Here is a 14,644-nt window from a genome sequence, read left to right on the forward strand (position 1 = left end):
GGATAAATCTCTGCTGGGCAATTTCGATGGACCGCTTGATCTGTAGCAGTCGTTATTTATTATATGTTTGGAGCTTATGTTAACAACTGGATCTGGATAGTCCTGGTTGTCGCCCTTAAACCATTCGCCACCCCTACACCCTTTGCCCCTCTAACTAAGAATTCAATACACCATCAGATATGGCAAAATTAGCTGCAGCTCTATTTATTGATCAATAATAACAAACCAAATAGCTTAACATTGCATTTATTAAGCATCAATTAACAAATTAATCATCAAGTAACATCACCAAGCTCCTCCCGAGCTACCAGGTGTACATAGCAACATGCTGCCCACGACCCCGCCACATCAGCAAGAGTCTGAGGGGTGGCATGACCACATGCCCCTTTCACTGGGTCACCTGACCCCCAAGGCATGGCTCCCAGCCGGCCCACCACTCATCGCTGGATGAGCCCCAGCACCCAGTAGCTCGGGAGACCCACCTTCCCGAGCTACCATCTCCACCATACAACGCGGGCGGGTGGGAAAAAGCCACCCTAGAGGACCCTGGAAGGAGCCGAGTCCTCCAAGGTCCCGGCTTTAAGACCTTGCCCCCGCGTCATCCTCCCCGCCTTCCACCAATCCCCTAAGCAGCACCTTCCAGCGGGAAAATTCCCCTGCCCAATCCACTTACCTATAGCTCTCCTAACACTCCCCCCTCCCATTGCCTGCTTGTCTCCACGGGCGACACACGGGCCTCCCAGCTCCGTGTTATCCTAAGCCTGTCGCAACAAGCTCTCGGGCTACATTTTTTGAATAACATCCACACTTGTTTAAAAGTTTTCCTTATGTTTTTAAAATAAACTGTATCAAGGCCTGCAAAGAATTCAGTTTTCCCGCAACAAATGCACCAAAGCCCATAGGATTTGAATGGACCTCTCTCTTTAAGGATGCTTTCGAGATTTAAATTTAGATAAATGGATTAGAGAATGACACGGTGACAAAATTCATCACCGTTCCCGTCCCTGCGGATAACCGCGGGAAATAATCCCATGTCATTTTCTAGTGTCTGTTTCAACCTCAGTCCTTCTACACCAGTATTCTTCAGAGCAAAGCTTGCGGGTCAGTGGTTATGGCCATTCATACTCTGATTCTTATGTGAGCCAAGGATAATGAAGCCATTGTGACATCACTGATGTGATTGGCTCTTAGGCCCTGGTGGAATGAGGCATTATGACATCACAATATCTGCTCTGGATACCAGAGACTGTCATTCTGTAGTGTCTGTTTCAACCTCAGTCCTTCTACACCAGCATTCTTCAGAGCAAAGCTTGCGGGTCAGTGGTTGTGGCCATTCATACTCTGATTCTTATGTGAGCCAAGGATAATGAAGCCATTGTGACATCACTGATGTGATTGGCTCTTAGGCACTGGTGGAATGAGGCATTATGACATCACAATATCTGCTCTGGATACCAGAGACTGTTTCAACCTCAGTCCTTCTACACCAGCATTCTTCAGAGCAAAGCTTGCGGGTCAGTGGTTGTGGCCATTCATACTCTGATTCTTATGTGAGCCAAGGATAATGAAGCCATTGTGATATCACTGATGTGATTGGCTCTTAGGCACTGGTGGAATGAGGCATTATGACATCACAATATCTGCTCTGGATACCAGAGACTGTCATTCTGTAGTGTCTGTTTCAACCTCAGCCCTTCTACACCAGCATTCTTCAGAGCAAAGCTTGTGGGTCAGTGGTTGTGGCCATTCATACTCTGATTCTTATGTGAGCCAAGGATAATGAAGCCATTGTGACATCACTGATGTGATTGGTTCTTAGGCACTGGTGGAATGAGGCATTATGACATCACAATATCTGCTCTGGATACCAGAGACTGTCATTCTGTAGTGTCTGTTTCAACCTCGGTCCTTCTACACCAGCATTCTTCAAAGCAAAGCTTGCGGGTCAGTGGTTGTGGCCATTCATACTCTGATTCTTATGTGAGCCAAGGATAATGAAGCCATTGTGACATCACTGATGTGATTGGCTCTTAGGCACTGGTGGAATGAGGCATTATGACATCACAATATCTGCTCTGGAATGTTGCTGCTCAATTTCAGCATTCTTCAAAGCAAAGCTTGCGGGTCAGTGGTTGTGGCCATTCATACTCTGATTCTTATGTGAGCCAAGGATAATGAAGCCATTGTGACATCACTGATGTGATTGGCTCTTAGGCACTGGTGGAATGAGGCATTATGACATCACAATATCTGCTCTGGATACCAGAGACTGTCATTCTGAAGTGTCTGTTTCAACCTCGGTCCTTCTAAACCAGCATTCTTCAGAGCAAAGCTTGTGGGTCAGTGGTTGTGGCCATTCATACTCTGATTCTTCCCTCTCTCCTTAAAGAATGACATGAAGATGGTTTCCCGCAGTTATCCGCGGGGACGGGAACGGTGATGAATTTTGTCACCGTGTCATTCTCTAAAATGGATCACCTAAGTTTTCCCCATCTCCATATCGTTCTTTCCATTCCCTTCTCAATGTGTTTTAATTTACAAATTGTAACCCTCCCCTTTATCACCCTGTGCCATGTCTTGACAATTCAAATTTTCATATACATGTCCTTTTCCTTGTTTTTAATTATCCCTGCTTGTTTTTTTTAAAAATTGTTTTTATAATGTAAACCGCTTTGGTACTAAACCGGTATATCAAACCGTAATAAACTTGAAATGCTGTGGGAGATGGCTACCACGGCTTTGTAAAAGGGGACCCAAGAGGCTGTTAACTGAAAGGATAACTCTTGAATTTAGCTAGATTTCTTAACGTTGATATAGGGCCACTTTGAAGGAAAAGGCAGTGTCTGTGTATAGGATCTGAAAAAGTCACCATGACTATTGGTTTAACAAGCGTGTGTTCTCTTTCAGAATATTTACCGAATGCAATATTTATTTTTCTATACCGTTCTCCCAGGAGAGCTTAAAACGGTTTACATGAATTTATTCAGGTCCTCAAGCATTTTTTCCCTGTCTGTCCCAGCGGACTCTAATGTACCTGGGGTAATGGGGGGTTTCAGTGACTTGCCCAGGGTCACAAGGAGCAGCGTGGGTTTGAACCCACAATTTCAGGGTGCTGAGGCTGTAGCTTTAACCACTGCACCACTCTAGAAATCAAAATGTATTAGATGTGAGCCATTGTGACATCACTGATGAGGTTGGCTCATTGGTGGAATGAGGCATTATGATGTCACAATACCAGCTCTGGTTATCAGAGGCTGAAGCTTTTCATACCATTTATTCAATTTTCTATATTGTTATCCCAGGGGAGCTCAGAACGGTTTACATGAATTTATTCAGATACTCAAGCATTTTCCCTGTCTGTCCTGGTGAGGTCACAATCTATCTAGTGTACCTGGGGTAATGGGGGGTTTCAGTGACTTGCCAAGGGTCACAGGAGCAGCGTGGGTTTGAACCCACAGCCCCAATAACAAAGAATAGCAGAAACGTAAGACAGCATAAATCGTCTGAAAACACAAATGCAGGCAGTGCATATTTAAAAAACCAAAACCCCCAGTCAATTTGAGATCCCTCTGATTGTGGAGTGTCCATTGTGTCCTACTGAGAGAGTCATTTTGCCATCTGAGCTTCATGCTAAACAACCGGCTAATGCTTTGTGGTTTGAAATTTCAGGCTCGATGTCATTTGTCTGTTTTGCCTATTTGAATGCAAATCTAGTGGAAAATCAGCTAGAGCCATATTTGGCAAGATGACAGCACATTGTTTTCGGTATCCTTAAACTTAACCTAACAGTATCAGAGTTTGGGAACCAGTCCGTCTTTCCATTGTTCTATAAAATGCATTCCATCAGGAAGTCTGAAAGCAAAGGATGTCTGGAAAAAAATTACAGCCGGCTTCTTAAAGCACCAGATGGTGCATTCCTACAATACGTGCTTTCACAGTATATTGTGGTATCAGCAGTATTTGCAATGACGAGGAAGGTCATGGTGACTGGTGGGGGTTATCTGTGTTAGGAAATACAATTGCGAACCTGATTCTGGACAGACTTCTACTGTCTGGGTCTGTTATATGATAAGACGGAGCGGGATGGAGTCAGCGTGGACGACAACTCTAGCGATGGGACAGCATGGCCGAAGCCGGGCGGACTTCTACAACCTGTGTCTCGTGTGCGGCAATATGGAACAGGAGCAAAAATGCACGTTTTTACTACATTCATAGAATTGGAGAGTCTTGCGTATCTCGGGGGAGAGGGGAAAAACATCTTATACTGGAACTTAGCAAGTAAAATGAATAATCGTAATTACTGGATTGGTTTAACATTGCCTGAATAATGAATGTGACCACGCAGTTCTTTATCTGCTGTTATTTATTATGGTACTATTAGAACCCAGCCCTGTGTAGGTTTTAAATAGAGCTGCACATCGATTAATTGCGCTTAAAATTTTTAATTGCATAAACCGTCCCCTCTCATATTTCCTTCTATAGTTGTATAGTAATCCACTGTTCAATAGAGTTGTACAACAACCAAATTATTCATACATAATGTTAAAGTTCAGAAAGTGCCCAACACAGGATGGATATATCAACTAGCTATGGGTAATCTAGAACCACCACCATGGGTAATCTAGAACCATCAAATCTTTCTGAACTCTTTTCTTCCCATTTAACATTATGTATGAACAATTTAGTTGTACAATTTACCCATATTATACAAGTATACATATACATAATGGAAAGTGGATCTAAGATTAAAGCATGATTGGAAAGGCATCTCAAGCTATCCTCCTTTTATGAAGGTGCGTTAGGCTTTAGTTTGTCACCGGCCAAGGAAGGTAAAAATTCCTTTGCTCATAGAACTCCTATGAGCATCATAGAAACATAGAAATAGACGGCAGATAAGGGCCACGGCCCATCTAGTCTGCCCACCCCAATGACCCTCCCCTACCTTTCTCTATGAATAGATCCCACGTGTCTATCCCATTTGGCCTTAAAATCAGGCACGCTGCTGGCATCAATCACCTGAAGTGGAAGACTATTCCAGCGATCAACCACCCTTTCAGTGAAAAAGAATTTCCTGGTGTCCCCATGCAGTTTCCCGCCCCTGATTTTCCACGGATGCCCCCTTGTTGCTGCAGGACCCTTGAAAAAGAAGATATCTTCTTCCAACTCGATGCGGCCCGCGCTAATACCACTGTGGCTGGTGATTTTTTTAAAAAGCCTAACGCGGCTTCATAAAAGGGGGGCCTATATTAAGGAGAGTTAAAATAAGGGCTCTATTGTAAATAGACAATGATCGTGTGGTTTTCTTGATACAGTGGTACCTTGGTTTGCAACCATAATTCGTTCCGGAAGCATGCTCATAATCCAAAGCGCTCGTATATCAAAACGAATTTCCCCAGAGGAAATAATGGAAACTCAGACGATTCGTTCCACATCCCAAAAACTTTAATAGAAAATACAGTACTGTACGTACTTGTATTGCAAGAAATCACTTGTTTCGAACAGTCGCTACACTGCGGGTGAATTGGGCGTGATGCTTTTATTACGTTCAGACGCGCTCAGCGTGAAATGTGCGTATGTTATGCGGGCTTGAACTGCGGGTGCATGTATTATGTTGAGACACAACCAGTGATGCGACACGCATATATTGTGCGTATTTGACCTGAGGCACGTATATGTGCTCGTACTGCAAGACCACGCTCATTTATTGAGTTGGAATTTAAGAAAATGTTTTGCTCATCTTGCAAAACACTCATAAACCATGTTACTCGCTATCCAAGGTTTGACTGTACATCTTTGATAGCATTGGCTTTGGTCAACACTTGATAAGTGCCTGGAGCTGGAAATAGGAACAATTAATTTCGAACAATGCTGCATTCAGAATAGTATCTCTCTTAGGCTGTACACAATTAAAAATTAATCCTGCATCATTTGGAGACATCTAAATTAAACTAACTAGGTTTGTATACTGCATCTTCTCCACGATTGTAGAGCTCGGCACGGTTTATAGGATTAAGATAGAATGGAACTCCAAAGGATGGTTGTGGATTAAGAGTAAAGGGAGGAATAGAGGATTTTAGGGTACCAGAGAGGGGGGAGGTGTTGTATTTTTGAGAAAAGCCAAGTTTTCAGATGTTTTCGGAAGAGTTGGAGGGAGCTCGAATTTCGGAGAGGGAATGTAAGGTTGTTCCAGAGCTCGGTAATTCTAAAGGGGAGGGATGTCCCTAGTTTTCCAGCATGGGATATACCATCTAAAAGGTCATCAGCTTTGTATATTTCTAGAACAGTATGGCACGTATGTTATGGATGATATGTTTACTGGGCAGCCTTTTACTTCCTAAGTTACATTGCATTTTATTTTTAACGATACCTCTCAGGTGAGTGCGTGGAAGGAAGAATTCACAGAGCAAACAGTGAGCAAAACTTTCTGTACATTCTTTCAAGTGGTATTTGATCTCCTTTGTTTTGAGTTGGGTAAACTCTCTTAGTAACACACCTACTGAGCCACATGTTTTTTGACCCCGAGGTCAAACGCATTGAAGAAGTGAAAATGTTGAGTCGTGAATTTTATGCTTTATTTTTCCGTAGTCACAAAAAAACCTTTCCCAGGTATATGAGAGACTTAAATACGAGGGCTGGTTGAAAAGTAATGACACTGCCTCTAATTTTTCTTTCCAAGAATTAGACGTGGCAATGATGGGCTGGTTCTTCTGAAGCTCATACATCGACATTTCTGAACCTGCAATTGGACTGCCGTTTTCATTCGGTCACAGTGAGAGGAAGAACTTTGCATGTTTTGCCATGGCCGATGAAGAAGACGTGTCCGTGAGAGTACGTCAGAGGGATGCGATTGAATTTTGTGTTACACATGCCTTGACGTTTCAAGAGTTTTGTTACCGCTGCTTCCAAGTTTCTCACAAAATTCAATCGCACACCTCTGACGTACTCTCACGGACACATCATGTCACAACTTTTAGGCATACCCGTTTCGGGCAAGGAAAATCAGGCCTAAATTCCTGCACCTAAGTTGTGTGCGGATTGGGTGTATTCTATGAGCGTGCATAACTTCTAGGCCAGCCCACAATCAACCCATGCTCTTCCATGGCCACACCCCTTTTTCAGATTCGCACACTAGAAGTTGTGCACTTTAACTTTCAATTTGTGCGAATTAGTGTAATCTTCTAGGTCTAGCCTTTTTCAGTTCCTTGGTTAAGTCCTCAGAGGCTGTGGAAAGTAAAATAATTAAAAACAATAGCCGGGAGTGATTTGGAAAAGGTATATTACAGTATATAAAAATAGGCTTATTATAAATATGAAGCAGATATTAGGTGCAAAGCAGCTTCGGTGTGTGTGTCAGAATGTGTGTGAGAGAGTATGAATGAATGTCCTTTGTGTCTGGGTAGGTGTGGAGGTCTGAGAAGCTGAAGGAGGGAGAGCCAGGGGGTTGAAGTCTGCCTTTATAGATGTAAATTCTCTGTTCCAGCATCAGTCTTGGGATTTGTTTGAAACAATGGCCCTTAATTGACAAAGAGATGTGACCTTTGTGGATGGAACCGTTCTGTCTGACTTTCTTTGTTCTCTTCAAGCACCTGTCTTCATCATGTCTTTTGAAAGGATTCTCACAAGTACTAGGCAAAAGGTCTTTTGTTGGTCTTAAATCTTGGTCTTTAGGCGTCATCTAGTCTGCTTGCCGTGGCATTTCCAAGGGTCAGATTGGTTTAATATAATATCCCAGAACCCTTCACTCTGGATATGCCAGCATGCTAATGCTGTCAAGTAGGTGTTCATTCCTAATTATCATCGACAATTGGTCTTGTTAAACAATTAAGTTGTTTATGCAAATCAGCTGTACACACGGATTTGCCCCACTTGCAGTGCTATGAAATAAAAGCTCTACTCTTCTGGATAATATATTCCATTGACAACTGACATAAAGCTCAATATCTTCAACGAACATTTTAACTCCACTCAGTGTTGTTATCCGTATCTCTAATGTCGCCCCAAATCTCTCTTTACATCCTCTCTTCATTCTATTTCTCTTCCTCTTAATTACTGTCCACTTAACCTTCGTGTTCGTCAATACATGATATATTCTCATTCATTTGTATGTCGCCTTGAACCTAGTTAGGTATAAAGAGACTCATAAATATTAGATTACATAGAAACATAGAAATTGACGGCAGATAAGGGCCACGGCCCATCCAGTCTGCCCACCCTAATGACCCTCCCCTGCCTTTACTTTACGAATAGATCCCACGTGTCGATCCCATTTGGCCTTAAAATCAGGCACGCTGCTGGCCTCAATCACCTGAAGTGGAAGACCATTCCAGCGATCTACCACCCTTTCGGTGAAAAAGAATTTCCTGGTGTCACCGTGCAGTTTCCCGCCTCTGATTTTCCACGGGTGTCCTCTTGTTGCCGTGGGACCCTTGAAAAAGAAGATATCCTCCTCTGCATCGATGCAGCCCATGAGATACTTGAACGTCTCGATCATGTCTCCCCTCTCTCTGCACTCCTCGACCGAGTATAGCTGTAATTTATCTAACCGTTCTTCGTACGGGAGATCCTTCAGTCCCGAGACCATCCGGGTGGCCATTCTCTGGACCGATTCCAGCCTCAGCACATCCTTACGGTAATGCAGCCTCCAGAATTGCACACAGTATTCCAGGTGGGGTCTCACCATGGATCTATACAAAGGCATAATGACTTCAGGCTTACGGCTGACGAAACTCCTGCGTATGCAACCTATGATTTGCCTTGCCTTGGATGAAGCTTGCTCCACTTGATTGGCAGCCTTCATGTCCTGACTGACGATCACATACAGAATATGGGGGTTAATGCGTATTACATATTCATATTCTGTCATCTGCACTTTATTTAGCACCTGAAAACTAGGCTCTTCCCCAAATTGTAATGTTCTCTTCCCCCCCTGGACTCAACATCCAATCCTTCTATGCTACTCCTTCCTTTATTAAATTCTTACAAACCGTGCCGAGCTCTATAATTATGGAGAGGATGCGGTGTATAAACGTAAGATTTAGTTTAATTATCAAGATGTGATCACGTATCTGAGTTATGCATTAAGCTGTATTGGCTTAAGGTAGAATACAGAGTGGGATATAAATTGTTCTTGCTAATACATAGATTGTCACCGCGGTACCCGTCGGAGGTAATCGCATACCAGAATTCGCTCGTAAAGTTACGGTCCACCGGTAGCGATGATTTGGTGATACCATCTAGAAAGAAGTTGCGGTTGCATTTTTGTGTGTGGGCCCAGTAGAGTGGAATAGACTCCTGGGTTATATAGGTCAGCAAGGGAATCTCAATTGTTGAAGCATTACTTGTTCCGTCAAATGAAAAATGGGTGTTAAGAGAGAAGAACTTGAAAGTATAAATGATACTAAGAGACAGGGGTGGTGTATGGGTGAGTATTCAAAAGGGCCTGGGATAGGCACGTGGGATCTCTCAGAGGGAGGAAGAGATAATGGTTACTGCGGATGGGCAGACTAGATGGGCCATTTGGCCTTTATCTGCCATCATGTTTCTATAACCATAAAGTTCTATGACCTCACAATGCAGGTGTAAAGAGCCTTAGCCTATAGGAAGAGGCGATGCAAATGTTAAGAGCATTAGCCAATAGGGAGAGGAGGAGAGAGTGGATGCTGCGGATGGGCCATTTGGCCTTTATCTGCCATCATGTTTCTATAATCAGAAAGTTCTATGACCTCACAATGCAGGTGTAAAGAGCCTTAGCCTATAGGAAGAGGAGATGCAAATGTTAAGAGCATTAGCCAATAGGGAGAGGAGGAGAGAGTGGATGCTGTGGATGGGCCATTTGGCCTTTATCTGCCATCATGTTTCTATAATCAGAAAGTTCTATGACCTCACAATGCAGGTATAAAGAGCCTTAGCCTATAGGAAGAGGCGATGCAAATGTTAAGAGCATTAGCCAATAGGGAGAGGAGGAGAGAGTGGATGCTGTGGATGGGCCATTTGGCCTTTATCTGCTGTCATGTTTCTATGTATAGGCGGGTGAGGTGAGTGTTTTTCATGTAGGACAATCCCATTAATGCAAGTCCGTGCTTGTATGTACGTGTTTTGTTATATGTGGTTTTTTAAATTATGTATGTGTTTTTGGAACATATATAAAGTGCGATATAAATAAAACCATAAACAACTGGAAGGTGATAAACAAGTGAGCGTAATTTGACACAGGTCCTTAAATACATGGAGTAGAGATGATGTGTAGGATGGAACTGGGAGGCACTCCATGAAATTAAGAGGCAACTGGTTTGAAACAAACCAGGCAGAGTATTTTTTTCACTTGAAGCAAAACAAGCTGTGGAATTTGCTGCCAATTGCGTATGCTGACACTGTCTAGCATAGCTGGGTTTAAAAGGAGCTTTCCGGAAGAAAAATGAATTCACCATTATTAGGAAGACTTGGCAAAGCTCCTGCCTGCTCCCAGGAGTCAACTCTCAGGCCACTCGGTGGACCTCTGCTTTGACCCTGCATAGTTAGTCTTATATAAACACAGAATATAATGGTAGATAAGCCCTAAATGTGCTATTTCCGTTGGTTTCCAACTTTCCCCATACTCCTCCTGGGTTTATCCCAGGTTTTCCTGAATTCTAATGCAGTTTTTAATCTCTATTGTCCCTGCTGCTACATTTTTTATTTAAAAATAAAGCTTGGCTATATATTGTTTTATGTAAATCATGTGTCCCATCTCAGTGTCGAATACACTAATACAGTAGGATGCCAATTATCCAAACTCTGATTATCCAGATTTTCCATTATCTGGACTGCTCGCTGCCGAGGTTAGTCCAGATAATTGGTACTTATGAAAGAATGTTTTTCTTGTTCCCTTAGGCTTCCTTGGCTGACGTTGTGAGTTTTGCAGTTGGTCGGATCTCGCCGCATCTGGGTAGGTAGAGCCGACGTTTCAGTCATCATATATGTTGTGGCTTTCTTCAGGGTGTGCTGTGAGGTCTGCACTTTGTATAGTGGGTCCTCCAACCTGATTGGCTGGTGATTGAGGCAGGAGAGTCCGTTGATCCGGAATTTGAATTTTGGTGGGAAAGTTTGTTGGTCGCAAATTTGAACTGTGGAGGGAAAGAACCTTGATTGCAATTTTAAATTCTGCCAGGAAAGTCCATTGGCACAATTTTTAAAACATTTTGGCAGGAGAAAGCTGGAAACTTTGAGAGGGAGGAAGAAGGTGTATGTCCTCGGCCCCAGTTTTTTTTGGCACTAAATTTTTTGGGGATGAGCGGTTGTCATGCTTTGTTTATGGAGAGCCCTTTATCTCCATTGAGGTTATTGGGGTGTCTTGCTATCTCTGTTGCCTCTTTAATTCTTCTCAGTCATCAACAGTCTTCTTTCTCCAAGACGTTTGTGCTCTCAAATCTAATCATGCGACCAGTTTTCTTGGCATGGAGGGATAGAGCTGATATTCTGTGAGAGCCACTATTCTCACATTACCCCTCTTCTCAAGTCGCTTCATTGGCTCCGGGTCCATTTCCGAATACAGTTGAAACTTCTCTTGCTGACCTACAAGTGCATTCGCTCTGAAGCCCCCTGATAGCTCTACTCACTCATCTCCCCCTATGCTCCCCCCCCCCGTGATTTCCGCTCATTGGGCAAGTCTCTCTTATCTGTACCCTTCTCTTCCACTGCCAACTCCAGACTACGTCCCTTCTTTCTTGCGGTGCCGTATGCCTGAAACAGGCTGCCTGATTCAATGCATTGTGTTCCGTCCCTGGCAGTGTTCAAATCCAAGCTAAAGGCCCACTTTTGAGAAACTGCTTTCAACTCTTAACTCCCCCTCACTGCTGTCAGATACCTTGACCCACTATAACATAGAAACATAGAAATGACGGCAGAAAAGGGCCACGGCCCATCTAGTCTGCCCACACCAAGACCCACCCCCTATCTACCTCCCTATAACCTCCCCAACCCTGAAATGTCTTGTCTAAATTAGATTGTAAACTCTTCTGAGCAGGGACTGTCTATTTTCTGTTAAATGTTTGCCTTTCAGTGCTATAGAAATAATAAATAGTAGTAATTTCTGTGATGCATAGCTTGAGGTGTCTCTTGTGCTCTTTCAGCCTTTCCTCTACTGCAGTGTCTCGCAAACTTTGCCATGCTGCGGCACACTAAATGTGGTGGCCGTGGCTCAAGGCATCCGGAAGTGCGCGGATGTTGACACGATGATGTCATCAATGCACGAATGCCCTTAGATGGGGCCCTGAGCTGCCATGAGAACATAAAGAAGTGCCTCTGCTGGGTCAGACCAGAGGTCCATCACGCCCAGCAATCCGCTCACGCGGGGGCCCACCAGGTCCAGGACCTGTATAGTAACCCTCTATCTATACCAATGGTCTCTAACTCAAACCCTTTGCAGGGCCACATTTTGGATTTGTAGGTACTTGGAGGACCTCAGAAAAAATAGTTCATGTGTTATTAAAGAATTGACAATTTTGCATGAGGTAAAACTCTTTATAGTTTATAAATCTTTCCTTTTGGCTAAGTCTTAATAATAATATTGTCATTTATAGCTAAAGAGACATATGATCAAGAAACTGTTTTATTTTACTTTTGTGATTATGATAGACATACTGAGGGCCTCAAAATAGTACCTGGCGGGCCGCATGTGGCCCCCGGGCCGCGTGTTTGAGACCACTGATCTATACCCTTCTATCCCCTTTTCCTTCAGAAAATTGTCCAAGCCCTTCTTGAACTCCAATACCGTACCTGTCTTGTCACTCCCTCTTGAAGCGCATTCAAGGTATCCACCACCCATTGGGTGAAGAAGAACTTCCTAGCATTGGTTCTGAATCTGTCCCCTCTTCATTTTTCCGAATGGCCTCTCGTTCTTGTAGTTTTCAAAAGTTTGAAGAATCAACAAGAACGAGAGGCCATTCAGAAAAATTTAGAGGGGACAGATTCAGAACCAATGCTAGGCACGTCTTGTAGGCAGTCAGCCAGCACCAGCTCCTCTCCTCCTCCCCATGCTTCTTCCCTTCCAGCACCCCCCACTGGCAGCTCAGGGCCCCATCTGAGGACACACCTGGAATCTCGGGCGGCACACAGTTTGGGATACGCTACAATGCACCCAGTTTCACCAATGTAAGATTGGTTGCAGCTCGTAAGAGGAAAGACTAAAAAGGTTAGGGCTCTTCAGCTTGGAAAAGAGACGGCTGAGGAGAGAGATGATTGAAGTCTGCAAAATCCTGAGTGGAGTAGAACGGGTACAAGTGGATCGATTTTTCACTCCGTTAAAAATTACAAAGACTAGGGGACAGAATAATACTATTAAAACCAATAGGAGGAAATTTTTTTTCACTCAGAGAATAGTTAAGTTCTGGAATGTAAGAGGTTGTGGTAAAAGCAGATAGCGTAGCTGGTTTTAAGAAAGGTTTGGACAAGTTCTTGGAGGAAAAGTCCATAGTGTGTTGTTAAGACATGGGGGAAGTCTCCGCTTGCCCTGGATCAGTAGCATGGAATGTTGCTACTCTTTGGGTTTTTGCCAGGTACTAGGGACCTGGATTGGCCACCATAAGGATGGGCTAGCGGGCCAGATGGACCATTGGTCAGACCCAGTAAGGCTACATTTATGTTCTTATATCCTGAAAACCTCCAGGACCGACTTGGGAAACATTGTCCTAAACATCCAACCACAAGGGAGACGGTGCTTTAAAAAAACATGTCAAAATTTTCCCACATTAACTCGGATCGCTATAATGTTGGCACATTATGCAGATTTATTCCAGAAAACTTAGCCTCCATTCTTCAAGTTCACTATTTTCAAATATAAGCTTTGCCAGCTTAGAGACTATCAGGCCGGTGTCCTAGTTCAAAGAATGATCTGGTTGTATTATGCCAGTTTTAGGAAACGCACCACATCTCTTCTTAAGAGCCCTTTTCCTCCTCGACCTACAGCTTTAAAAAATTGGTGATTGGCATCAGATCTAATTGTGAAGCGGGCGCTAATTCTCTCTGCGCAGCTTCTTTTGGTGGAATGCACCGTTCAATTTAATAGGTACCAGATGAGAAATGCAATTTCCGGAAAATGGAAAACGATGTTCTGGTAAAGACTTCTGGATCACATGTGCATAAGCCGTCTCTGAACAGCCAGTAAAACGCTGGATGACCGAATACTTCACCGATTCATTTTCCATGAAGAGCAAGTTAGCAATTAAGATAAAATAATGACTTCTTTTCATTTCTGATTTGCATTTGGAGAACTAAGATATAAGTTCATAGTGACAGGAAATCAATGGTAGTCAGCTCAGAGTCAATTAAATAAAAACTATAATACTGGCATTTACTTAGGACTCCTTTTACGAAGCCGCATTAGCAGCTTTATTGCATGCAACTTTTTAGCGTGCGCTAAACCCCGCGCTAGCCGAAAAACTACCGCCTGCTCAAGATAGATTTGCAGCTCAAGGAGGCAGTGCATGCAAATCCATCTCATACATATTCATTGTGGATATCCTGAAAACCTGACCTGGCTACAGCTCTCAAGGACCGGAATTGCCTACCCCTGCCCTAGACCAGTGGTTCCCAACTCTGTCCTGGAGGACCACCAGGCCAGTGGGGTTTTCAGGCTAGCCCTAATGAATATGCATGGAGCAGATTTGCA

Source organism: Geotrypetes seraphini, chromosome 9 (assembly GCF_902459505.1).
Source record: "Geotrypetes seraphini chromosome 9, aGeoSer1.1, whole genome shotgun sequence".
Taxonomy (NCBI): domain Eukaryota; kingdom Metazoa; phylum Chordata; class Amphibia; order Gymnophiona; family Dermophiidae; genus Geotrypetes; species Geotrypetes seraphini.